This window comes from Halichoerus grypus, chromosome 4, assembly GCF_964656455.1.
Source record: "Halichoerus grypus chromosome 4, mHalGry1.hap1.1, whole genome shotgun sequence".
Lineage (NCBI taxonomy): Eukaryota > Metazoa > Chordata > Mammalia > Carnivora > Phocidae > Halichoerus > Halichoerus grypus.
In genome coordinates this window covers 108752341-108778914 of record NC_135715.1, presented here as the reverse complement: position 1 = coordinate 108778914, position 26574 = coordinate 108752341, and the positions used below count along the sequence as shown (strand labels likewise).

Genomic DNA, 26574 nt, shown 5'->3' with positions numbered 1-26574 from the left:
TTCTCTTAGGACTGCCTTTGCTGCATCCCAAAGATTTTGAACAGTTGTGTTTTCATTTTCATTGGTTTCCATGAACTTTTTAAATTCTTATTTAGTTTCCTGGTTGACCACATTCATTCTTTAGTAGGATGCTCTTTAGCCTCTATGTATTTGAGTTCTTTCCGACTTTCCTCTTGTGATTGAGTTCTAGTTTCAAAGCATTGTGGTCTGAAAATATGCGGGGAATGATCCCAATCTTTTGGTACCAGTTGAGACCTGATTTGAGGTCACCACAGTTTTGTGAAGGCTGGCAGAAGACCTGGGACCATGGGTCCAAAACAAAGGACTTCATTACTCCTGGCACTGCAGTCCTCGTGAGTTTTGTGGTCATATCCTTTCCCCTCTTTCCCTTAAATACCACAGGGGGTGGCCCGGATGTGGAAGTACAGTCAGTGGTTTTGCATCACAGCTGAGTACTCCTGGCTTAGCAACCCTGATCTTTTCAAGGGAGCTCCTGGCCAACCTGTCCAACCTGTCTAACCTTTGTAACTGAAGGAAGACATTATTTTGATAATTCTGATCGGGAAACAAATCTGTCACTGCTCTAGAAGGAGACACTATCTTTTATTTTCCAATTCCCTTTGCTATACTAACATCCTTGTTAAGTATACTACATCCTCTAGTGTAGATGTCAAGGCCTTTTGCTCAGGTGACACATACCATGGAGAATTATCTCCCAAAAGACATAACACCTCAAGACTGGCTGAGTGAGGGGCAGAAGGGACTGGGGATATTAGTATGTTCTCACTTGTATCCATAAGCTTCAGACTACCATGTAATACTTATAAAGGCAGCTGTGCAAAGCAGTTTTTAAATTTTTCATTTCCTTGGATTAACACTAATTTTTCTTCTCTTAACATAGAATCAGTTCTGAATATAAAATATAAAATAAATCTAAATAGTAATCTATGGAGGAAAGTGAGCAAATAAATGGACAAATTAATGCAGTATGTTCTTTTTGCCCTTTGAACAATTAATATGCCTAGTCACTGAAGAGACTGGGCAATCAAACGTGACAGTTTGTAAAGAAATTTCAGTAGGAGATGAATTTTCTAGCACTTAATCCTTTGCTTTTTCTGGAAAGTGCTGGTCAGGGAAGGAAAGCATTGGTATTGGCAACAGAGTCCTTGTTAAAAAGTACATCTGGTACTGCGGAGACTGGTAAGGAAGACTGTGAAGCTTCCACAGGCCTTTGAGAATGCCAACGATAGTGGTAAATCCCCCTCAGAGAGAGATGGCTCTTTTATTTGTAAAAAAAAAAAAAAAAAAAGGAAAATAAAAAGGAAAAGAATCACTTCAAAATGTCTATTGTTATGAACAGGAGCAAGTTATGAATTGGTTCAAATCAATGAGTGGCAAAAATGTCTATGCCTGCTAATGATTTTTTTTTTTTTTTTTAAGAAAACTGATTCATTTGGGTTTTGGAGGGATTAGGAAGACACAAATTTAGGGATCCTGGAAATGGGAACTGAGAGTAAGGGGAGCTGGAATTTCTGGTTTGAGAATCAATTAGGAAGTTGGGGCTATGTGGAGAGAGGACTTCTAAGAAGTCCTCTGAAAATATAGGTAAGGGATAGGAAAAATAATATGGCACAGCATTCTTTTTTTTTTTTTTTTTAAGTGAGGCTCATTGAAGTATAATTTACATTTAGCAAAATACTTGTTTTTAGTTCTATAGTTCTATGAATTTTGATAAATGTCTGTGGTCAAGTAAACATCACCACAAAGTGTCTGACACTTCATTCCATAAACTTTCATATCCCTTTATGGTCTATTCTCTTCCCCTAGCCCGGCAACCACTGATCTGTTTCTGTCCCTAGAGTTTTGTTTTTTATATTTCTATTGAGTTTTGCCTATGATAGAAATTAGACCATACCTTTTGAGTCTGGCTTCTTTTACTTAACATCATGCATTTGAGTTCATCTATGTGGCTCTATGTGTTCATAGTTCATTACTCTTCGTGTAGCATCGACTATTTGGTTGTTTTCTGTTTAATGCTGTGGTTGCTCTTACCAACTTCCCACCCCATCCCCCAAATCTTAAATAAGTTTTATTAACTTATACATTTAGTTTTAGCCTTGTGATTGCCCTGCCTTGGAGAACTTTTGTTCATGTGTTATGGTTATAGAACATAGCATAGTGGGAGATGGTCACCTAGTTTTTGGGGAGAGAAATTTTCAGTGAGGGGGTTAAGAACGTAGTCATCTGCATTCTCCTTTCTAGCTCATCTTTATGAATTTTCAAGGCAGGATTCTAATTCCTGCAACAACAGAAGATCCAGTTTGAATTATTTTATTTAGACCTTAAAGAAAAGAGTAATTTTAGTGCCTAGAGTACTTGGGGCTTCTTTGGTTATAGGTGCAATTGGAGGTTTCTTAAAATTGAAATATAATATCCCAAATCAAGTCCAAAGCATGACATTTAATCTCTGTCCTTTGAGAAGAGATACAGACAGAGTGGTATTTTCTAGATTTTACTTCTCCTTTTGTTTACTAACATTAAAACATGACCATCATATTCCTAAGCAAATGCAATAATAAATGATAGTTCTCTAGAATAAAATTTATTTTCTTTTATATTTGGCTTCAGAACTTGTTATAGAAAATCTTTTTTTAACTTATATATGAAATTTAATAAAAGGAAAAAGAATATATACTAAGATTTCTGATAGGAAAAAAATGAAAAATATTAAGGAGAAACTTATCCAAGTGATTTTATAAATTATCTCTTATGCATCTCACAAGTTTGACATCATTTCATATTAGGTAAAAGAAAAATACCTATATATTGTACTAAAATACATATATGCCACTCTGCTTACTTGTGCTCTCTCTCTCTCTGTGTGTCTGTCATATAAATAAATAAAATCTTTAAAAAAATGGAAGTCCTAATTCTGATGTTTTAATTTTTAAAATGAGTTATAAAAAAAATCTAGGCTCTGATTACAGTCATACTTTGTAAGTTGTTTGAAATGAATAGGATTTTTTCTACAATGACAAATGTTTGTATCATTTTAGAATATTCTAAAATAAGATCATATTGTTGATAAAACTACCAGAAACAAAGAGTTAATTCTTTCATTGGTGTGTGCCTAACAAAAACAAAATTACAGCAATCACTCACGGTAACACTGATCACTTAAAGTTGTAAAGGATCTTTGTCTTTATATTTACATTTGATTAAAAAATAAAAATCCACTCCCCAGATGCCACTTTCTTTTTCCTTTTAAACCAGAATGACATATTGATTCAGGTGCTTAATTTTTAAAACATTTTCTTCTTGAGAAATTAGTCTTCATCAGCTCCTCCACTGTACACGGTTGGAATTCATACTATTCCACCTAGGAGCTTAGTTTTCTGCTTTTATTCTATGGTCTTCAGCTGTGAGAAAAACTGCTGCTTGTTTTTCTTTGCAATCATTTCCTTCCAAGTAATCCCTTTTCCTTATCTTCCTAATACTGACTAAGCATTATATTTCTACTGTATTTTTTCAAACTATTTTATTTTTTGCTGCGCTGGTTTTCTCTAAAGGCCATATAATATACTCATTAACCATGTACTGTTCTTTGTTCCACATGGCAGGTTGGACTCAGTTTAGGTAGGGGATATACTTTGAGATAATCTTTCCAAAGCAGACCTGCATTTTCTTTGATTCTGCTATCCTGTTTCACGCAGGTTCCAAGTGACAATGAGTCATTTTCTAGTTCTTTTGTTCAGGATTCAAAGTGTACATAGAAGTGGAGATTAATTCCTAAAGGGAGGTCAAGACTTTGGCCAACTTCTATCAATATTTCTTTTTTTTTTTAAAGATTTTATTTATTTATTTGAGAGAGAGAGAATGAGAGAGAGCACATGAGAGGGGGGAGGGTCAGAGGGAGAAGCCGACTCCCTGCCGAGCAGGGAGCCCGATGCGGGACTCGATCCAGGGACTCCAGGATCATGACCTGAGCTGAAGGCAGTCATTTAACCAACTGAGCCACCCAGGCGTGCTCTATCAATATTTCTAAGTAAACATTGTAGATATTTATTAAAAAGTTGACGGCTTTTCAAAAAATACTTTGCCAAGAAGATATGTATTATTTTATACATATCATTGATTTAATCTATAAGCACCTCAATGATTATCCCCGATTTACAGATGAGTGTACTAAACCTGAAAGAGGTTAATATCACCCCAAGTTTGCACAGTTAAGAAGTAGCAGATTCTAGATTCATCCATGTCAATTGCCTTTGAGCCTGTATTCTTAAACACTGGGCAACACTGATTCCTCAGAATAGTAAATATGAGTGGTGATGCATCACTTTTCTACAAGATTCATCACTTAAAAAGTGATAAAGGCAAATAACACACATTAATATTTTAACTGAAAAAAAAAAAAGATTCCATTGTATAACTTTCATTTTTGTATTTTTTTCCCTGCCTTTGGCTTTTACTTTATTCTTTAAAATCTTGTGATCTCAGTCAACCAAAGCCCTGCTTTGTTTTATTTTAAGAATTTTTCTGTTTCTATAATAAAAGAAAAAGCTTTAAAAAACAGTTTGTTTGCCTTGACCTAAACAAATTCATGCTGCATGATATTGGAGGGGAAAACATAGTGAAGAGATTATTTCATTCTTACCAACCCAGATCATTTGTTCAGTCCAGTTGTAGAACGTGCCCATACGATACATGTGTATCTTAGTTTACTCATATTTGGCTAAATAATTTTATCTAAGTTATTAAATTTGCTTAGTCTTGGGTGTGTCATTTGTAAAATGAGGCTAAAATTTCTTGTCGCACAGAGGATTGAGGGAGACAATATAGGAAAATCTCCTTAAAGGTATAGAAACCTGTTAATTGCTTTTATGTCCCCTACACTGACTTCCTGCTCCCTGTACCTCAAATGAGTCAGATGCCCTCCCCATAATGCACTACACAATTGTCAGCCCAAGCCACAAGCCCTGAACCAGCCTTCCCTCCTCCAACTTCTCCACTTTCTGTAGACCTCCTCTCACTCTGGTCTCACTTGGTTTGACTTTGTACTTCTGCTGACCTTAGCATTTTGACTTTCTTGGTCACCATTTTTTATTTCCTGACTTTTCATAATTAAATTTACAGTGACTGTATATCACCCCATGGGATTCTTGGTGGGAATTTCCTGTTCTTTCATTTTTAATTTGTCCCTGTGGATCCCAAATCTAACCTTAAATCCATGGGCAGCTCCCTCGTTAGGGCATCTCAGACCCTGTATCCATTGCCTTGTCAGGGAAACATTGAAATACCTCTCCTTTTATGCCACCTTGTTGGTGTATTTTAACACTTGAAAAAGAAAAAAAGGCTTATCTTGATTTATTTCTAGTTTTTTCAGTACATAGTTGTGTATTGTTTTCTTAGTGGTCCCTTGGGATAATATACTATACATTATGTGACTTAGAGTCTACTGGTATTGATGTTTATCACTTCAAGTGAAGTGTAGAAAGTTACTTTCATTTAGATTCCTTTACCTTCCCTACTTTTACAAAATCGTAGACTTAGTTGTTTCTTCTACATATCTTAAACAACACATCACATGGTATAATTTTTCCTTTAATCATCAAATATGTATTAAGACTCATGAGAAGAAGGATAGTCTGTTGTATCCAGTCTTATTTTCACCCATTCCAGAGTTTTTTTCTTTTCTTTTCTGAAAGAGTAAACCTTCTTCTGTGATAATTTCCTTACTGTTTATAGACACTTCTTTGGTCATTTTTTAATGATAGATTTGCTAGTGACAAATTCTCTTTGGTTTCCTTCATCTGAGAATGTCTTTATCCTAAAGGATATTTTCATCAGATGTAGAATTTGCAGTTATTTTTATTCAGCACTTGAAAAATGTCGTGCCACTTTTTTCTGGCCTTTATGGTTTCGGATGAGAAATCCTGTCACTTGAATTAGTGTTCTCAGATAAGCAGTGCATCATTTCTCTCCCCTGCTTTCAAGATTTTTCTTGTCTTTGGTTTCAGAGGTTAGATTATGATGTGTCTTGTCCTGGATTTCTTTGGGTTTATCTTATTTGGGGTTTGCTCAACACAACTGCACACAGAAACACACACATATATACATGTATGTGTACTCACAGATCTCCTTGAAAAGGAAAACCACAGCTCAAGGGTATTGAGTTTAAAGACATTGTGGGTTTAATTTTCAACCTTTGTAAGTCATACAATTGGATAAACTTTAGTAAATTAATGGCCTGTAAATTTAAAACTAGTCCAAGCTGAAAATAATGATTGCATCTGTACTACTTCTGAAACACAAATGACTCTAAGCATACAATTAAGCTCTAATACCGATTTTATAAATAAGTTATAGAGAAGTTGAGAAAATTTATCTGTAAATGAGTATTTGATATGAGACTAATATTCAGTTTTGTAACTTTAAAAAATAACCTAGAGAATTTCTTAAGAAAGGATATCTTTTGGAATGAGTCAAAATTTATTTTTGGAAATTGCTGTCAAAACAAAATTGAAAAGCAATACTTTTATATGTAGTTGGTTGAATTTTCAAGACCATAAATTCAAATGTACAAAATGAGAAATTTCTTTATGTGTCTAATAGAATTTTACTTAGTTTTTGTACAGCATTTCCTCTATTGGTAGAAAATAATCTACTGATTCAAAAGAAACTCATGGCTTCTAGTGTTTTCGTGATAAGTATTTAATCAGTTCAGTAATTTTGACCTTCACCTTTCCTCCTATTTTTGCCAGATGGTAGTCTAAACTCAAGATCAGGTGTTAAATGGCACACTTAAAAGAGTAAAGGAAGAGAATATGAAGATGGGATTATTTACAGACGTGTGGGTAAAGTTAAGGGGTATCAATAGGGAATGATGAATCACCAGGGATTCGGAGAGGGGGAAGTTTCCTATACCTGTTTCTTTAGAAACATCAGGAAAGGCAATACCTGGAACCTAGTGAAAATGAATACTCATAGATCACGGAGAAGAAGGCAGTCACTGCCAAAATTTGTCTTATGAGGAACAGATAGAGTGAGTTGAGGTATGGAGGGAGTAGGTGGAGAATATAAGTAAAAACCTTGACCTATTTCTCCTTCCCACTCTCTCTCTCTCTTTCTCTTATGTCTTGCCAGTACTTATTGTCCAAATCCAAGCATGAGCCAAATGGCAACAAAGCCTAAATGAGACAGTCTATACAAGTAAGCCTCTAGGTCCAAGGCAACACAGAAAAGAACAGATCTGAAGAGATAAATGAGAAATTTCAGTCAAGGGCTCACATATTATTCTCATATAAAGGAAAAATATCTCATCCTCACATCAACAGCATCTTCTTGGCTTCTACTGTGGTGTATAATTCCCACTGATTTTTTAATCATGGGCTTTTATTTCCATTGTTCAAGTTTTGGGTCCTGTGCCTTCCATCAGGTCAGGCTCCACACTCAGCACAGAGTCTGCTTGAGATTCTCTCTCCTTCTCTCTCTCTCAAATAAATAAATAAATCTTAAACACACACAGACAGACGACACACACACACACACACACACACACTTTTTTCAAACAGGTCAGCTATTCAAATTTAAAAGTGCCTTGGTTTAAAACTATAGGATGAGATATGAGTTTTTAAAACAGTCTCTTAAGAAAGTTGGCTGGCACAAAATAAAATTAAAAAAAAAAAAAAGAAAAGAAAGTTGGCTGGTTATTTTGCTTTCACTTGTGTCCCCCACCTCCCAAGCCCCATCTACACAAGGAATGGATGCCATTAAGTTAATAGGTAGATCCAGGAGGCAAGAAAAAACTACGGAAAAAAAATCAAGTCTGTTATCATTCCCCAGTATTGTTGTGTCACATATAGTTGAGCAAATAGGTTTACTTTGGCAAGTTTTACCCTTAGAAATTCAGAATGCTATACAGATTAAAATCTATAGTGCCGAAAGTGCTTAAAGTTAGTGTCTATTTTTCTAAGAAATAATTCTGTAATAATGGAAGCAATTTAAGTACCCCACCACTTTACTTGTACACCAGTATTGTACATTTAAAAATGAATTAATAATAGTATCTGCATACATCTTCTGAATAAACATTTTGAAAATTTTCCCGTACTACATAAATCTTATCAACACAATAGGTTCATTAGAGACTTTGGAATACTACAAAAAATAATGTTTTTATAGTTTCATCTCTCTTGAAATCAACTTTACATTTTACTTTGCTTTAAAGTGATTGTACAGAGAAATAAGTCAGGAATTATAGATTATTTGACCGCAGTCATAGAAACATAAGTAGCAACTGTATTTGTGAAAACTGTTCTCAGAGAATTTTTTTTTTTATGCTCTCAGAGAATTTAAATGTTCTATTGAAATTACTTTTCTCAGCAAGGTAAAGAAGAGAAGGTCAAAGCATGTTTACATTCTGGTGCCCACAGGAACACAGCGAACACACCGTACTGTGGTAAAGAGGGCCATATAGGGCAAGGTTTCTTATAATTTCACTATCCATTTTCTGATCCTTGTTACCTTGACTACAGATCATCTTTCTAAAATTATTAGTTAATTGTAAGTAAACAGAGTCAAAAAATTTAACAGGTTGATTGCTAGTCTTTCAAATGTAATATTTTAACTACTTAAGTCCCCAAAATGTGTTTGTAATGGTTTGACTACTACAAATATAAACTATTTCAAATATAGTTTAACTGTTAAATATTTAAACTATGTAAATTATGAAATATATTAGTTCATCTAAATCATATCTATGAAAGAATTTACCAGCTTTGTGCCAATTATTCAACAATATTCATATAGCAGGGGATTTCCTGTTGAATAGAAAATATTTGGGCTATTTTTTGCTATAGTGTATGAAATAATAGTCTCCTCTTTCATATTTGATATATCTTATTCAAACACAATTCAATGATTGATTTTTTGACAATAACTAAGAGAGCTTCTTTAAATTGATGCACTAAGCTGAACTTAATTCAAACTCCAATCCCCTTCTCCCAAAACTAATGAAGCAACCAATCAGACAACTAGAAAAAACAAAGACAAAATTATCCACTGCATAAACAACCATCTAGAATAATCGTTAAATAAATAAGCAGTAATATCGTGATAGTCTCTAAATCTTAAGTAAGAGCAATGCCATTCTTAAGCTAAGTCATTTGGAGAGATTTGAGTTTTCTAAAAATCAGTTCTATATAGATATAGATGTTGAATATAGAAATATATCTATAAAGATAGATAGATTTAGACACACATGTATTTTATGTGTATTTGTATGTATCTAACTTCAGAGAGTTTTACTGAGTGATTTCCTTTACATAACAACCTTGAAGTGACAAAGTCATAGTGATGGAAAACATAACAGTGAGCGCCAGAGGTTAGAGGTGGAAAAAGGGAATGGCAATTAAGGAGTAATATGGTAATACGAAGGAAGTTTTATGTGTGTGTATGGTAATGGAACAGTCTGTATCCTGAATGTAGTTTTGTTAGTCAAATCTATATATGTGACAAACTTTCATAGAACCATTCTCCCTACTCAGTGTCCACACACACACGAGTACATGCAAAAACTGAGAAATTCCAATAAAGGTTTGTAATTGAGTTAATAGTATTGTCCCAATGTCCATTTTCTTTTTGACAATGCACTATGGTTGTATAAGGTATTATCATTGAACAAAGTTAGAGGAAGAATACATGGGAAATCTTTGCACTATTTTTGCAACTCCTTGTGAGTCAAACTCTTTCAAAATAAAAAATTAATTTATAAAATTGACCTGGGACTGACAGAGATATTTGAATTAGCAGAATGGTCATACAAAAGGTATTATAATCATATTTTATGTTTTAAAAAGTTAAGTAGAGAGGGGCGCCTGGGTGGCTCTGTCGGTTAAGCATCTGCCTTCAGTTCAGGTCATGATATGAGGGTCCTGACCAGGTCATGGTCTCAGGGTCCTGGGATCGAGCCCCACGTCAGGCTCTCTGCTCAGCCAGGAGTCTGCTTCTCCCTCTCCTCCCCCCACTCGTGTTCTCACTCTCTTACTCTCTCTCTCTCAAAAAATAAATAAAATCTTTTAAAATAAATAAATAAAAAGAAAGTTAAGTAGAGAACAGGTAGATATAAAATTGACCCAAATCAAACTTCTAGAGAAATGAAAATGAGATAAAAAATACACTTCATTTTATAATTGTACTATGATTATGTAAGAGAGTATCTTTATTTTATGAAATTACTAGTTTCAAATTATTTTAAAATATTTTTAAAAGAGATGGGGCGCCTGGATGGTTCAGTGGGTTAAGCGTCTGCCTTCAGCTCAGGTCATAATCCCAGGGTCCTGGGACCCAGCCCCATTGAGGGGTGGGCTCCCTGCTCGGTGGGAAGTCTGCTTCTCCCTCTCCCTCTGTGCTGTCTCTCAAATAAATAAAGAAAAATCTTGAAATAAAAAAAGAAACAAACAAAACATTTTTAAAAGAGAAAGAAAATGGGCTTAGAATTAGTATGTGATTTCCATGGTCTTATAAGTATTAATGTCAAAGGCTACCCAGCATTCTTGCCAGAACAATACACTGTCTTGAAGTGACTCCTTTTCTTTTTTCTTTTTAAAATTTAATTAGGTTCCTTATCTTACATTAGATGACTTTATCTCAGTTTTTATTTTCACTGAGAAGTCATGAATCCATATACAAATTGAAGTTTTTCGAGCTGTCAGCTCCCTCTTATACAAGATAAGAATAGTAGAAATATGCTGGCTTCATTTATTCTCTACGATTTATTCAGATGAATGATCTAAGAATTTTTAGTAAATTATTGTATTGCTGATCTCCTGGCAAGCTTGTCTGATACTGTAAAATCTGAAAAACTGTTTCTGAACTCTGAGTAGAAATCTGGTATTGGTGGCAAGGAACTGTATGACTCCATGACAACACTCTCCTAAAAATATTGACAGATATGACCCACATGATGGGGTACTTCAACAGGAACCTTATAGCATGTTAGTCTTTCAGTAGATTTGCTTTTAGGACAATTAAATTCAAGATGCAGTTTCATTTTATGCTGCATTTTGAATAAAAAATGTTATTTATGAGGTTTTTAAAAAATCCTGGCCAGTCTTTTCCTCAGCTGCCGCTAGGGTGCTGGGTCCTTCCGAGGAAGCTAAGGCCGCGTTGGGGTGAGGCCCTCACTTCACCCGGTGACTAGCACGGCGCCCGGCAGCGTCCGCTCAGCACTCGCCCGCACTCTGGCCTCGGTCTCGGAGCTCGCTTGCATCTACTCGGCCCTCATCCTGCACGACGATGAGGTGACGGTCACGGAGGATAAGATCAATGCCCTCATTAAAGCAGCTGGTGTGAATGTTGAACCTTTCTGGCCTGACTTGTTTGCAAAGGCCCTGGCCAACGTCAACATTGGGGGCCTCATCTGCAGTGTAGGAGCTGGTGGACTGGCCCCAGCAGCTGGTGGACTGACCCCAGCAGCTGGCGCTGCACCAGCTGGAGGTCCTGCTCCTTCCACGCGGCTGCCCCAGCTGAGGAGAAGAAAGTGGAAGCAAAGAAGGAACAATCTGAGGAGTCTGTTGATGACATGGGCTTTGGTCTTTTTGACTAAACCTCTTCTATAAGCTGCTCAATAAAAAGCTGAACTCTTAAAACAAAAATAAAATAAAATAAAATAAATAAAAAATAAAAAATAAATAAAAATCATGGCCATTAAAGGGAATAGAAATTGACTGTAAATAAGTTCTTTTAATAATCACACACTGTGTATCAGGCACTGTTCTAAACATTTTATATTCATTATCTTGTTTAATTGAATGAATTCTTTCAACAGTGATACTCTTGGCCATCATGAAGTTGAAAAATCTGAGGCTAGAAACACTAAAGTGAGTTGGTCCAAATCACACAGCTAGTAAATGGAAAAACTGGGATTTAATCCGCGGTCTGTCTGACAAGAAACTCTGCCATTAGTGCATACATCCATGCCTCTGTACTCTGTCTGAATGAACAGTTCATTTGGATGTTTCACGGGCAACTCAGATTCAACCAATAGTGTTGTTCAGGAAATGCCGCTGAATCCTAAATAACATTTTCAAAACTGAAGTTGTGCATTTTCACTAAATAGCAACCCATCCCGAATTCCCTAATTCTGATTATATCACAGTCAACTTTGTAATCACACTAGTGAAACGTGGCAGGTCATTAGTTTTTCTTTTTCCTTGGGACCCCTATCTAATCAGTGCTATCTTCTGTGGATTCTGCTTAATTGGTAGCTCTTTTACTTTGTACTTTCTTTATTTCCAAACCTTTTATTTTCTACCATTCTGTGATTTCTGTTTACCTCACTTTTTGCATGTCTCCCAGTGTTCATATTGTCTGTGTTTTTTTGGGCCGATTGGGTTTTATTTATAGTCGTAATTCCTTTCCACCAAACACATATCCACAGACTCATTCTACCAGCCTGGAAACAACAGAATTTATGTCTATACTTCAGTGGTTACCTCTAAAATGTAATATGCATACATGGATTTAGGAAACTCTAAAACAATACAAGGGCCTTGGACAATTTACGTTCAGTTGCTTCTCTTCTTTTATATTATTGATGTCTTGCTCTCTTTCTTTGTTTATAATTTTGTCTGTTTTTTTTAAATTACACTCCATATTATTCATCAAACTATTATTATTGTTTTATACTGTCAACCCTTATTTAGATTTGCTCATATTTGCAATTTTCTTGTTTACCATTCCTTCTGTCATTCCTTCCAAAGTGTCTTTTGAAAAACAGCCATGTGAATTGCTTGAAGGTGGGCCTGTGTTACCTTTCTATTTTTGTTTGCTGTTGTTTTGTCTCATTTGTAATGAAAGTTCCATGAGGTATATATGTGGCAGGCAGTCTCTAGATGATCTCTGCCTCCTTGTATTTACTCACTTATGTAATCTCCTCTCCTTGAATATGGACTGTACCTAATGTGTCTCTCTTCTACCATATAATAGAGTTAAGATGATGGGATATCACTTCAAAAATTAGATTTACCAATAGTATGTGGCTTCCATCTTGTCACATTTTCCTTTGACTCTTCATTGCTTACTCCAATGGAAGTCAGCTGCCAAGTTTTGAGTTGCTCCAAGCAGAGGATCAGATAGCAAGGGAGTGAGAGAGACATTCAGTCATTGAAGAACCGAGACCCTCAGTCCAGCAGCCTGGAAAAAAGTCCTGCTGACACCAAGTGAGTGAACAAGTCGTAGTGCCCACTACAACTTTATCGATAACCTACCTAGAATATCTTCTGAACTCTCATACCACTTTATGCGTTTCTCTTTTATGGAACTTCTCATTTTCAATCAAGCATTAGATTTGTATGCTGCACATGTCTTGGATCTCTTAGTAGATTCTAAGCTCCTTTAAGGTCAAGATTTACTTATTAATTTGTACAAAAACTTTTACACAATACAAGTAAAAATATATAAAATATTTATAGAATGCTTAGCATATTATTAATACTACTAGAACAAAATTTAGAAAGAGGAAAAGTAAAGGTGAAAACTAAGAAAATTGGGAGAGAAAAACAGGTAGAGTGAAAGCAAAAGCAAAGCAAATAATCTCAGATAATTGTATATAATGGGAGGGGATGGGACTCCAGTTGTTATGTTACCTGGATGGTGGGGGACACATTCTATATAGATAGATAGACCTGTATGAAAGATACAGAATATTAGGGGGAGTTAATTAATCAATTAAATATAGATAGAACTGTATGAAAGATACAAAATATTAGGGGAAGTTAATCAATTAAATTAAATAAATCAATTAATCACTGAATATTTATTCTTTATCAGACTTTGCATTAATCATGCAATATTTATTTATTTATTTATTTATTTATTTATTTATTTATTTTAATCATGCAATTTTTAGAATACCCTTGTTGTTGAAGAATCCACTATTTAATGGAGGAGGTAGAAAGTAAAGAAATCATTATATTGCAGTATGATTTACAATTATAGAGTCACTGGATTCAAAGAAGACACTAACAACACATAGTAGGGTCTGAAGAGTTGAGATTTATAGAAGGCTGCCAAAACTTATTTATTTATCCAGGTGAAGAAAGGAAATAAGGAGAAGGGGTAAGAAATTATATCATAAGCAGAGGAAATAGCAAATGTGAGAACAAGAAGTCATAGGAGACTAAATTCTTATAGCTCTTACCATGTTACATGGCCATATGGGAAAAGAGACTATGCTCAGGTTATAATGAACAATGAGAATTAAATGGCAAGATTGAGTGTCATTGAGGACAGTTTATGGCAGACATATTAAGGAGTTTGGATTTTATTCTATATCTTATATATATATTAGCAAACTCTTGTCCTTGCTGTCGGATGTAGTCTGCACTGGTAAATTCATTCTTTTCTTAGAGATTTTCTCTCTGGCCCCCAGTTGGTACTTTCTAAAATCAGGTTACTATGTGTTCTTCTTCTCCATCAGACATGTCTGCATAGATCTGGATTTTTGCTGGGGTCCATGTTCAAGTTCTTTTCCCATGAAGTCTCTATGTCCCAGCAGCTCAGGGTATGTTGCTTGACTCCTGCTTGTGTGCTCAGGTGTTACATTCCCAAGGGCTATTTAATACTATTAACAGTGTTGCTGTCAAGGAATTAGCCAGGCAATCAAAAGATTTAAACAAGATGGAAAAAATAATAAATCTGTGCTTTAGACACATCACTATAGTATCGGCATAGATGACAGAATAAATACAGAGGAAGACTGGAGGCAGAGGGATCAGGTGGATTTACTGTCATAATCCTGGTGAGAAATAATGGTAGTTTGAATTAAAGCCAGGGCATTAGAAGACACCACAGAGAGAGCCAACCTGAGAGAAATTTTTATTATCAAATTAAACATGGGGCATGAGGAAAAGGAAAAAATCTAGAATGCTCCCAGATTTCGGTAAGATTTATATAAATTTGCTCTCTATTTACCTCTTGTCTCCAGAAAGTTATGTTTAATTAAGAGATGACACTGGTTTAGGATACCACATAGAGATCAAGTTGACCTCAGCAACCCAATGTACACTTTCTAAGACCAAAAGAAATTATAGCCACGCTAAGGGGATCATTTTAGGCCCTAAATAAAATGATGCAATGAAACTAAATAAGTATAATGCATTCTGCCTGACCTTTCTACTCTGTTTGGCTCTTCGGGGGAATATTTATTTGTGAGGGAATGCTAACACATATTATGCTGCAAGTGTTTACTTCTAACACATACTTATGTCCTCTTAACCTATAACATAATAAGAAAAGAGAAAAGGTTGTAGAAGCAATGAAAATACACAGAATTTGTATGCAAGGCTCATGTGAATTTTACAAGCCAAGAAGATTGCCCATAGATATGAGGCTCTTCTAAAACTATTTCAGTATGGGATAGTTTGGGGTTTCACAAATGAGCCAGGATAAGTTTTCACAGGTAAAAAGAGTCTAATTTCTTTCATAGAGTTGTGCACTAAAGTAAACAGTTATGTCTGTAGGAAAATAAAAAGGGGGCAGAAATTTCAGACCTACCGGCCGCTCATAAAATTGATTGGTATTTGTATGCTCACCTCCAGGTGCCTGTCTTAATGGTGTTATAGTCAGGACTCAGTCCCATTTCTTAAAGGAAAAAAAAAAAAAAACCCTACTAACCTAAGTGTTGATGCTGCCCCCTGTTTATAATTCCTCTAGAATAACTTAATCTTTAAAAAATAAGTCATTGTGCTTTCTCAAATCAGAATGCGAGAAATATTTTTTTGCCCAGTGAATGGAAATTAATAGCTGGTTGAATCTTGGTAATTACTCCCTCACTCTCAACTTGTACTGATAGTAGCCTCCATAATGTGTGAAAAGATTGTTAGTTTCAAAGAAGATCACCTCATTCTTTCCTCAGCTATGACAGGTTTACCAGTAAGCTTGTTATTATTTCTCTTTGCATCATGACACTTTGATTTAATCATTCATAAAATGCAATTGTCTGAGGTGAAACTGAAGATTTTGTAAAATGTTCCTGAATTTGACCCTTTGGGGCTGGAAGGTTGTTTTGTCATTCCCGTTGCTCAGCAATGGATCAATGTCTTTGAAAGCAACAATGCATACAGTGTACAATGTACTTGTTGTATTTGTGAGATTCATTAAAATCCTGCCCTTTGAACTGTGATATTCCCTAACACATGTAGTGTTAATGCTTTACATTCGATAAATTCTGTGATCTTTACCTTATGTAATGTTATTATTTATGCACATCTTCCATCTTCAGAAATGTGCTCTTCTTTTCTTTCCACATTGCTTGTCAGGATTTTAGAGGGTAGTCAAGAATCTACTTGGACTTATTCTAGCAATGAGAAGGAAACTTCCCTAAAGGGAGACCGAAGCTGTACTCTCCATGGAGTAAATCCCTGTGGAGTGAGAAATGGTGATTGGCAGTAGATGACCAGGATATCTTGAATTTTTTCAGTCACTTCTTTTCTGAATACACAGATTCCTTTAGCTGAGTGCAAAACACTGAGTATTTCATAAATGCCAAAGGTGCCAGTCATAGTGGGAATTGGCTTTTGAGAAATAGCTTACCCCTAGAGAATGCAAAGAAAGCTTATCATGCGCTTACCATTTGTGAAAATGCACCTTTCGAATTCTCTCTGTGTTGCTAGATCTCTGCCTCTGGACTTTTTGCTGGTAGGTGCCCTATTGCCCTTTAGTATCCCAAGTGAGAGAAAAAAGAAAGTTTTTCTCTCTCTTATTAGCACAGTAGGTATATTCCGTGTTGTGCTGCTGGGTTTTATAGCTGTCTTAGGCAGCCACACATCAGCCTCCAGTGACTAGAACTAACAAGGGGAACCCCAGGATGGCTGTCAGGACCCCCATCTTCCTCTGTTACTCACGCTGGGAAGCGGCTGGCCAAAACCACGATCCTGTGGGAAGATTCTCCCTTAAAACTATCAGAAAAGGTAGTGGTGTTTTCATCGCTCTTCAAACCAAGGTTGAACCAATGACTCTGTATTTATTGGAGAAGTGCATTGTTTCACCTTTGGTTGTGGTTCATAACTTCTGTGCATGTGAATAAATGTGGTGCTCTCGGTTCAAGGAGTAACCAGGTCTTAAAGGTAAAGTATAAATTAAGATGTGTCACGAAGTACTGGATTTTTTCTGAAATCTAAACAAGATCATAAATAACAGATGAAATGCAATGGCTTAAAACTTAAGGGTAAATGACTGTATAGAGATCTGAATTTCCAATTAGATTCAGATAAGCATGTCCAAATTTGGTCCATCAGTGTATTCAAAACTGTGGTCAGCCTGACTCTGGGTCAATTCTATCACTTTAGTAACTGTCCATGGTGTGTGTGTGTGTGTGTGTGTGTGTGTGTGTGTGTGTGTGTTTTATGGCCAAATTGCTGGCAGAAAGGATAAGAGTCTGTTATGGATCAACCTGACAGCCCATAATCTAAAATACAACCTTCTTTGTTATGCTGATGGTGAGTAAGGGACAGGCAGGGCTAGGTTGGGAGAGATAGGAAGGGGCCAAGGGATCAGGCTCACAGAAATCCCCAAAATGCTGAGGTGAAAGGAAACCAGAGTTAAGGGAACAAACCAGACTAGGCATGTGGGGTGGCGGGGAGGGTGTCTTTTTTATGACAGTCATCTGTGACCAACAAAGAATAATCAGACTTTCAAAAAGAAGTAAGCCATTAAAGATGTAATCACCAGTCCTTACTCCAGCCAAGACATCACAAGAATGATAAGGCCACAAGCTCCGTGGTCAGTTCTAAATGAAAGACTGTCAGTGGAGGTCCACGTTGGCAACCCTGTCAGGACTCCTCTCACTCCTGAGAGCTTTTTTTTTTTTTTTAAGATTTTATTTATTTATTTGACAGAGAGAGACACAGCAAGACAGGGAACACAAGCAGGGGGAGTGGGAGAGGGAGAAGCAGGCTTCCCGCCAAGCAGGGAACCCAAGGCGGGGCTCAATCCCAGGACCCTGGGATCATGACCTGAGCCAAAGGCAGACACTTAACGACTGAGCCATCCTGGAGCCCCACTCCTGAGAGCTTTTTACTGTATCCTTGCTTAATAAAACTCTATCACTTCACTCACTCTCCTTTGTCCGTGAGATTCATTCTTTGACTCTGTGAGACAAGACCAAATTATCGGTTAAGCAGGCTCAGAGCTCTCTCTTTACATGACAAGTTGGAGGCAGTCCCATGTTTCCTAGGCATTTACTCCCCTTGGAATACTTTGGGGATTAAGGAGGGAATTACAAACCCCCAGCCAATTCCTCAACTGATTGCATTAGTGGCTGGGAATTCAATGGGTCCTACAGTTGAAGCTTTCTTGTTCCAACAACAAAAATATGAAATTATGATGATGCTAAATCTCAGGGGTCTGCACTGACCCTTCAACAGGGCCATGCTTACAAATGGCACCTCAAGTATATAGACAGGAAAAGTGCTCAAGGGGTAAGGTGAGGAAGCATAATTGAAATTGGTTTATAATTGGCCTGACTGATCAGGCATCATGGAGCTAGGAATACAAGCAAATTTATTTGACCAAATAATGAGGGCTCAATCAAGAGAGTTCTGAAGAATGAGGTCGTTAAAAGGATTCCCTGCTTTGTTTAAGGTTCATCTAGGGAGCGCACATAAGGACTGGCAATCCAGCACTCTGAACCTACCTTTTGGTTACCATTGGTGACGTTGGGGTCTCCTTGACACGTAAAAGGATAGAGACCGGCCCTGGGGGTCACACCTCGGGAAGCCTCATCCATAAGCAGCACACGCCTCCCACTGAGAGACCCTAACTGTTCCATTCGAATTCTTAACCTTCTAAAAAGAATATTAAAGTTTAAACTATTAACCTTGTTAAACCCCTTATGATTAGGCCAGACTTCTTAGGGAAATCCAGAGGAGACAAGGAGGATTGGGTGACAGACGGGTAAGAGTGGCTACTCCCACTGACCTGAGCCCTCCTGGACCCAATATGTTAGGCCACTCTTTCACCTTGGGTAGGAAACCATGGGATGCCTGGGTTCACAGGGGAGAGCTGATATGTAGGGACGCCTTCACAGTCACCTCTCTATAACAGGTATGGGGTAACTCCTACCAGGATCACAAGATGGGAAACAAACCATTCTCTGTGGGGACTCCTCTGAATTGGGTTCTGTAAAATTGGGTAATTTCCCCTTGTAAAACTTTCCTAGTGTTTTGCATGGATTAAACATGGCGGGTTCTTCAAGGCAAGGTAAAATAAGGTGTGACCTTCCTGGCAAGGCATTGTCTCTTCTTCGGTTCCCAAGGACTGTCCCTTGGGGTGCCTTTTAACCCACTGAAAACAATTTGGATTGCAAATTTAGGAAAGGACTGAGCTCCTGTAACACTCACTGTATGACCTCAGTGGGACCTGTCAGGAAACAGGGTGAATAGACGGAGGTACCCTAGATCCATCCAGGCTTTCAGGGCTCTCAATCAGGACCCAGACCTAAGGGCCTCTTGAGAACGTGTTTGGTGGTAACCAGACCAGTAAACTCCCTCCTGACATACTGGATAATTGTCTCAACAGGACTCCTCCAAATAAACCTAGGTTGCTGGAGGAAACACAGGCCCTCCCTAGCAAAAGGGACACTGACTTTCACTCTCACTCTCTCTCACTGTTCCTCCTAATAGATGTGGGGGCTTCTCTCCCTTACTCATTTCCCAGGTTAATGGCTATAATTGGAGACAACTGTGGTTAGTCTACCTCAGGAAGGGGACTTTAAGGAATATTCCCAAGCAGCTGCTGAAATTCTCTTTCTTTTGGGAAAGTTACCTGTCTTCTCTGGCCTGACATGGACTGACTGATTCCACTTATTGGTGGAAAAACATGGTGTTTGCTCATCTGTCCAAGTGGATGAGCTTTAGAACCAGGAACGCTTTTCCTCTGCCTCTGGCTGCACTTTGCCTCTTTTGTCCCCCCCCCCCCCTCCTGTTTCTGCACCACCTTGGGTGCGGTCTGCATACACCACTCACTTCAGTTTTCCCCACCAGTGTCTCAGGTAAAAATTGACAATGGGGAACAAACTGATAGACTTTTTAAAGTGGACCTAGGTGAGACATATTCACTATTTAAATTAATTTAAGTTTGTTGGTTTAATTAAGATAGACATGTCTTTAAAATTATCAGCATTAAATATAAAACTTTTGTTCTATCAAGGTTTGCTAAAGGTCAGGTAAGCTTGTATTATCTCTGTTGCAATTTCTTAGCAAAAAGATGACTTAAAATGATGGTTAATTGTCTGTCTCAAAGTTTTCATGGGTAATTGTTAAGATAGCCTTCAAAGTCTTTGGTAACCTGAAACTTAAGAGTTTTGCGTGGATGATAAGTAGGATTCAATTCATTGGACATCTAGGTCTTTTACAAGTGGGATAAAGTGCTAAAGCATTGATTACTGGATGTAGGTTTGTGCTTTTGACTTCTTACTGCAGAGAAACTAAGGATATTTAAATCTGTTGGAAACATGTTTTGTGCTTAATTGATTCATAAATTTGCCATCTAAAGAATTCTGGTGTGACAGTTCACAACTGGTTACTACTTAGTTTTCACGGGAGACTAATGTTTGTAAGAGTTAAAATTCTGCTAAAAATAATTAAGACTTGATGTGGGAAACAAAAGCAGAAGAAAAACTATCAAATTTCCTTACTACCTACAACCCATTGACAAGTCCTCGAAACAGGCAGAGTGACGTTCCTCTAAGGACTCAACTGCCTCACTGTTGACACTTCGCTAAGGGCAAAAGGCAATCTTTGTCCAACCCCCTCCCCCCCACCCCAGCATCCTGTAAGCCTACTTTAACATATAAAAATTCTTTTGGAAACTTCCTTTATCTCTAAACCACCCAAGATACGTGTTGGCAACCATTCCCCAAGCATATGGCCCACCGATGTATATCTGAAGGGTCTCATGACTAAGGTGTTATTAAACGGTAATAAATGACCTTTTCCCAACAACAGCTAGCCCCCTCGAGGTCCTGGAAACCTTGCTTCCAAAATTCCTTAGAGACTTAAGCTACCCCTAACCTCCTCCCAACCTGAAAGTATATAATGGGCCACTCCTCATGACCCCATTGCCTCTCTTTCTGCCCAGGGCTCCTCCCCCATACTTTAATGAAACCAACTTTTTGCACCAAAGACACCTGAAGAATTCTTTCTTGGCCACTGGCTTTGAACCCTGAGGTCTTTCCAACATCAGACTGATGGAAATAAGGGAAGCAAAGCTATATGTTAAAAAAAAAAAAAAAAAAAAAAGATTCAAGAAATGCGAATGGTTGTTTGGAGAGAAATGGCTTAGGAAAAAATCTCAATGTAAAGGAAAGTTGTAGGTTTGTTGTAGGGAATTCTTTGCAAAGGAATTTTACATGTGGTCAGGATGGACTAAGATTAAAATAAAGGGATTTTAAAAGTACAAGGGTATAAGATTGAAATTCTGCTTTTCTTTCTGTTCAAAAGACAAAATTATTTTGAATTATTGGTCTGCTCTTGATAAGAAAATGTAAAGTTGTTTGCTCTTTTCATTGTCTTCCCGGAAAAACCAGTTTCTATGTTTTGCCTTTATCAGATCTTTGATCACTTAATTAAAACTTTTCATTTTAAAGAAGCTAAGTTTTGCTGACAGCTATATACGCCTACGTATTTGCCTTTGGAATCACTTATTGTCACCTTGGTTAAATTAAGTTTTGTAATAATCTGTAATCCTATTTAGGCATGTGGTTTAAACCTTTCTAAGGTTTTAACAAACTCCCCAAGATTTAAATTGTAAATGAAGTCTCTTTGACTCATTAGGCCTTTTTATTTGGTATTTTAAATAACTCCAGAAGCACTGTTAAACAAATGATAAGCCTTAGGTTACATTTAGGTAAATGCTATGACTATTCTAGAGATGATATGCAATTCCTAAAGTTTTACTATGTTTTAATACAAGGTTATCACTTGATATTTCGATCATTGAAGTGTTATGTGTCACAGAAATAACCTGATTTCCTTGCCAGCTATATTGTAAACTCTCAATCTCATCAGATCTTTAACCATGCCCATTCTGAGTTTTTGTCATTTATAATTGTTCTTATTCTCTTGCAAAATGAGTTTCATCTTCAAGGAGTTTCATAAAGAGGATTTTAAGAAAAATACAGGTTTTTGAGATCTTTCAAATCAAACTGAAATGGATAAAAATTTCCAAAACTAACTAAAGTTGCAGTCAAATTAAACAAGAATAGCAACATGGGACTAAATTAACTAAAAAGATGATTATAGTTTTGTGCCTCTTGTTTGCAATACTGATTCTCTAATGTTTGCTCTCTCAGATTTAGGAAACGTTCTCTTAAGATATCTATGACTTACAAAAGTGTGATAAAGTATTTATCTGTAAACAAATTGAAGCATTTAACTTTTCTCTCTACCTGAATCCTCTACCTGAATTCAAAAGGTCTCAGTAAGTATTCTTCCTTCCGTGGCAATCATAGTCATTTGCGTAAGTTCAAGAAGAATCTGTTCTCCTAAAAAAAAAAAGAAGAATCTGTTCTCCTTATAACAGGACACCGTTGGAAACATTGGTTATTTTACCAAGGCTTTGACTGGAATGTCATATCTGAGAGACATGCAAGACTCAGATATGACCAGACAGCTTTGAGGAACCAAGGTTGACTTTATAAAACATGGAACCATAAAGTCATTGGAAATGTTGGCCTGATAACTTGCTTACAGAGTTCCCAGCAGCCTTACCAGGTGAGTAAAGAATGTCACTTCCTGGCAGGTGCAGGAGCCTCAGGATTTATTGGGGACCTCCTGAAGAGGAATCCTTTGTAATTATGTTTCAATAACATACATTTGTGGATGTTAAATTTTAGTTCTGATTGTCTTTGAATGTTGTTTGCCTACACTAGACAACTTGAGGTAAACTTTAGAGAAATTGCCACAATAGCTCATGTATAAGCAGTCTTCTTGCTTGTTATTCTGTTGGGATAATAACAGGACCCCATGGGCATATGATTATTTAAACAGCTGGGGGAAAAATGGGAATGATTCCCAATAGTTGTATAACTCAGCTAGCACCTTGACCAATTCTGTGTGGCTGGGATGACAAAATCATTTCTTCAAAGCCAGAGTGTACCGCCACTGCATGGGGTTAACTATAGACCTAGGGAGATAATGGATGACCCCACTTTCTTTTTGATTGGATTGGATGATGTACTTAGGGATGTTCTTATCATCTGAGACAAGTCTTCCCCCACTTGCTAGTGATTCCTTATAATTAGGATATTGTTAAGGCTGGACCTCAGAGGGCTTCTTTCTTGATTGTTTTATTCCTTAGTCGTATTTATCCTAGAAGCCACCTCTGTCGAGGTACAATTGCAAACAAAGGCTTTAGCCAAGCATACAACAGCCCTCCTGGTAAAAAGAGCCTCAAAGCTCACTATGGGACTTCCAGGACTTGCGTTAGGACAGCAACATAAAATAAGCAAAACAGTATGCTTGTTCAGCAGGACTCTAAATGGTACTTCCCCGGCACTAGATCTACCCGGCCAAGAGTTAAGTGAAGTCAGAGAAGGACTTCTCGAGAACCGCACCACTATTGACTGTCTACTATTGCTACACCATTTGGGGAGTGAGGAATTTCCTCACATGTGTTGTTTTGACATTACAGTTAACTCTCGCAAGGTGTCCCAATTAATGGGGGACATTTGTGATCAGTTAAATAAGATCAAGATAACCACTGATCTATTTGACAGAATTGGTAATTGGGGATCTTATCTAAGGCATGTGATCATAATTTGGGGCCTAATACCTGTTTTATGTTTATCCTTTTGCATATGCTGATGCATGTACTGGTTGCTGTCCATCATGACCCCCTGGAGCCATACCTAAGGCCCCTGGACCGACCCCTGGATAGATTCTAACTGCCACACCTCCCACCACCCCATTTCAGCAGGAAGCAGTCAGAGCAGTTATTGTCCCATTCCCTAAGGGCAGTTAGGGTTAGTATTCCAGGGGGAGGAATGAGTAAGGGACAGACAGGGCTAAGTAGGGAGAGATAGGTAGAAGCCTAGGGGATCAGGCTCACAGAAATCCCCAAAATGCTGAGGTGTAAGGAAACCAGAGATAAGGGAATAAACCAGACCACCCTGCCCTAGGTGTGTGTTATGGGGGTGGGAGGTGTGTGTCTTTTTTTTATCACAGTCACCTGTGACCAACAAAGAATAATCAGACCTTAAAAAAGAAGTAAACCATTAAAGATGTAATCACCAGTCCCTACTCCAGGCAAGACATCACAAGAATGATAAGGCCACAAGCTCCCTGGTCAGTTCTAAATAAAGGACTGCCCACATTGGCAACCCTATCAAGACCGCTCTCACTCCTGAGAGCTTTTTTCTGTATCATTGCTTAATAAAAGTCTACGCTTTACTCACCCTCCTTTGTCCACGAGATTCATTCTTGGACTCCATGAGACAAGAACCTCGCTCTCCCACTTCAACAGTACATCATGTAATTGTGAGTTTGCCCCACTTCCATTCAGTTAAAATACTGGAAATAGAGACCCGAGATTCTCCTCTAGGAATTAACAGAAAAGCAATGTATAATTAACCAAACTGTGGTGTGCAAAGCTTTAAAATCAGAATGATATCTAAGACATAAAAATTGATTAAAGAAGCTGTTTACATTAAAAAAATAACTAATCAGCACATTTCATAATAGCCTTGCCTATTGGTCGAGACCTCCACTTTAGAAACAAATGCAAATAACCACACAAGCCCTGTATGCGGTAAGTACCATAGTGACCCTCCCTCCCTAAAGATGTCCGCACTCTAATCCCTGGAACCTGTGAATATGTTATTTTCCATGGAAAACATGGCTTTAAGATTGGATGATGAATGCAGACCTTGAGATTAGCCCGAGATAGGGAGGTTATTTTGCATTATTCAGTTGGCGCAATCTTATGAATCCTTAAAAGTGGAGACCTCTTCTGGCTGGGTTAGAAGATGATGAGGAAAGAAGGACAGATTTGTAGCATAAGTAGTACTGGGCCACTGCTAATGGATTTGAAGATGGAGGAAGGGGGCCACCAGCCAAGGAATCCAGGTGGAATCTAGAAGCTGGGAACGGCTACCAGCCGACAGCCAGCAAGCAAATTGGGATTTCAGTACTACAACTGCAAGAACTTGAATTGTGCCAAGACTCAAATAATCTAGGAAAGGGATTCAAAACTTAGAGACTCCAGAAAGAAATGGAGTCCTGCTGCCACCTTGATTTTAGTTCCAGTGAGTTCCATGTCGGACTTCCAGCAGGCAGAACTGTAAAATGATACATTTGTATTGTGTAAGTCACTGAACTTGTTGCAGTTTGAGTTTGTTGCAGTTTGTGAAAGGAAACTCTTACAGTGCTGTACAGACCAGACATCTACCCATCTCATCTCTCTCTCTGAATATCTGTATGTATCATCTATCATGGGTCTTGCAGTGGTTTTGAAACCTCACAGCCTGGCCCCACATACGGGCCTTGGAAATTTCTTTGCAGCAAGGACTGGAGGAAAGGAGGCAACAAGCAATCGGGCCTCCAGGCGCTCACTGCATTTCAAACACAGTAATTCTCCTTTCACACGTCGTTTGAATAATGGATGATTCTGCTCAAGAAAATCTTAAAACCACTGTTTTACTGCATTTTTTTAAATTTATCTTATTAAATGAGTAAAAACCAGCAATGAAAGTACTGATTTTAATGACGAGGACTACAGGTCTCATAACCTAAATACATTTGAGGTGAAAGTTTAAATTCATTAGGAGAGTTGAAAGTGGAGAATATTTTGACCCAAATAGATGCTCATTAGACTTAAGCCTGTCAGCTGTGTGTTCACTTGTGAAGGGAAAGAACAAAGTAAGAAATGTATGAAATGCTTGAAATATAACAGCAAAGATCACATCTAAAATGTGATATGCAATTAGAGATTTTATATTTTAAGCTTCTGGGAAGGGCTCTCCTTCTTTAAAACCTGCAAGCCATATGACTTAGAAAGTTAAGTCAAACATATTTTCAGCATAATAATATATACGAGAGATATCTAAAAAGAGGGTGCTTCCATTGGAAGAGAGGTTTCCAGGAAAGCAGTAAAAAGACAGCAGTTAGAAAAACAAACAATGGCAGCGTGCCTAAGCCCCAGGGAAGAGAGAATGTGCTCTGGGCTTCAAGTAATCATGCAGGCTTTGCAACAAGTCTGTCTTATTTGGGAGAGATATAAATCAGGTCCTTATGGCCCAATGGTACTATTACTTTATACTCCAAGAACCATCTTTCTGATAATAATCAGCCTTTTTATGTAAGGTCTGCCTGCAGCGATGGAAAATGCTAATCAGTATCTGACAAACTCAATGGTCATATTTCTCATTATAAATAAATAACTTCTCTTTCTCTCTTTCAAGAGGAAAAAAAGATAGACACATGGATAGATATACACAAATATATAGGATATAGATAGATACAGATAAGTATATAGATAACTATATAGATATGGATAAAATACATAGATAAACAT

At 37.4% G+C, this 26574-nt stretch overlaps 1 pseudogene; it reads left to right on the top strand.

Moving 5' to 3' along the window:
* Positions 1-1082: 1082 nt before the first annotated feature.
* On the top strand, positions 1083-11777 carry LOC118534780 (large ribosomal subunit protein P1 pseudogene; annotated as a pseudogene).
* Positions 11778-26574: the final 14797 nt, after the last annotated feature.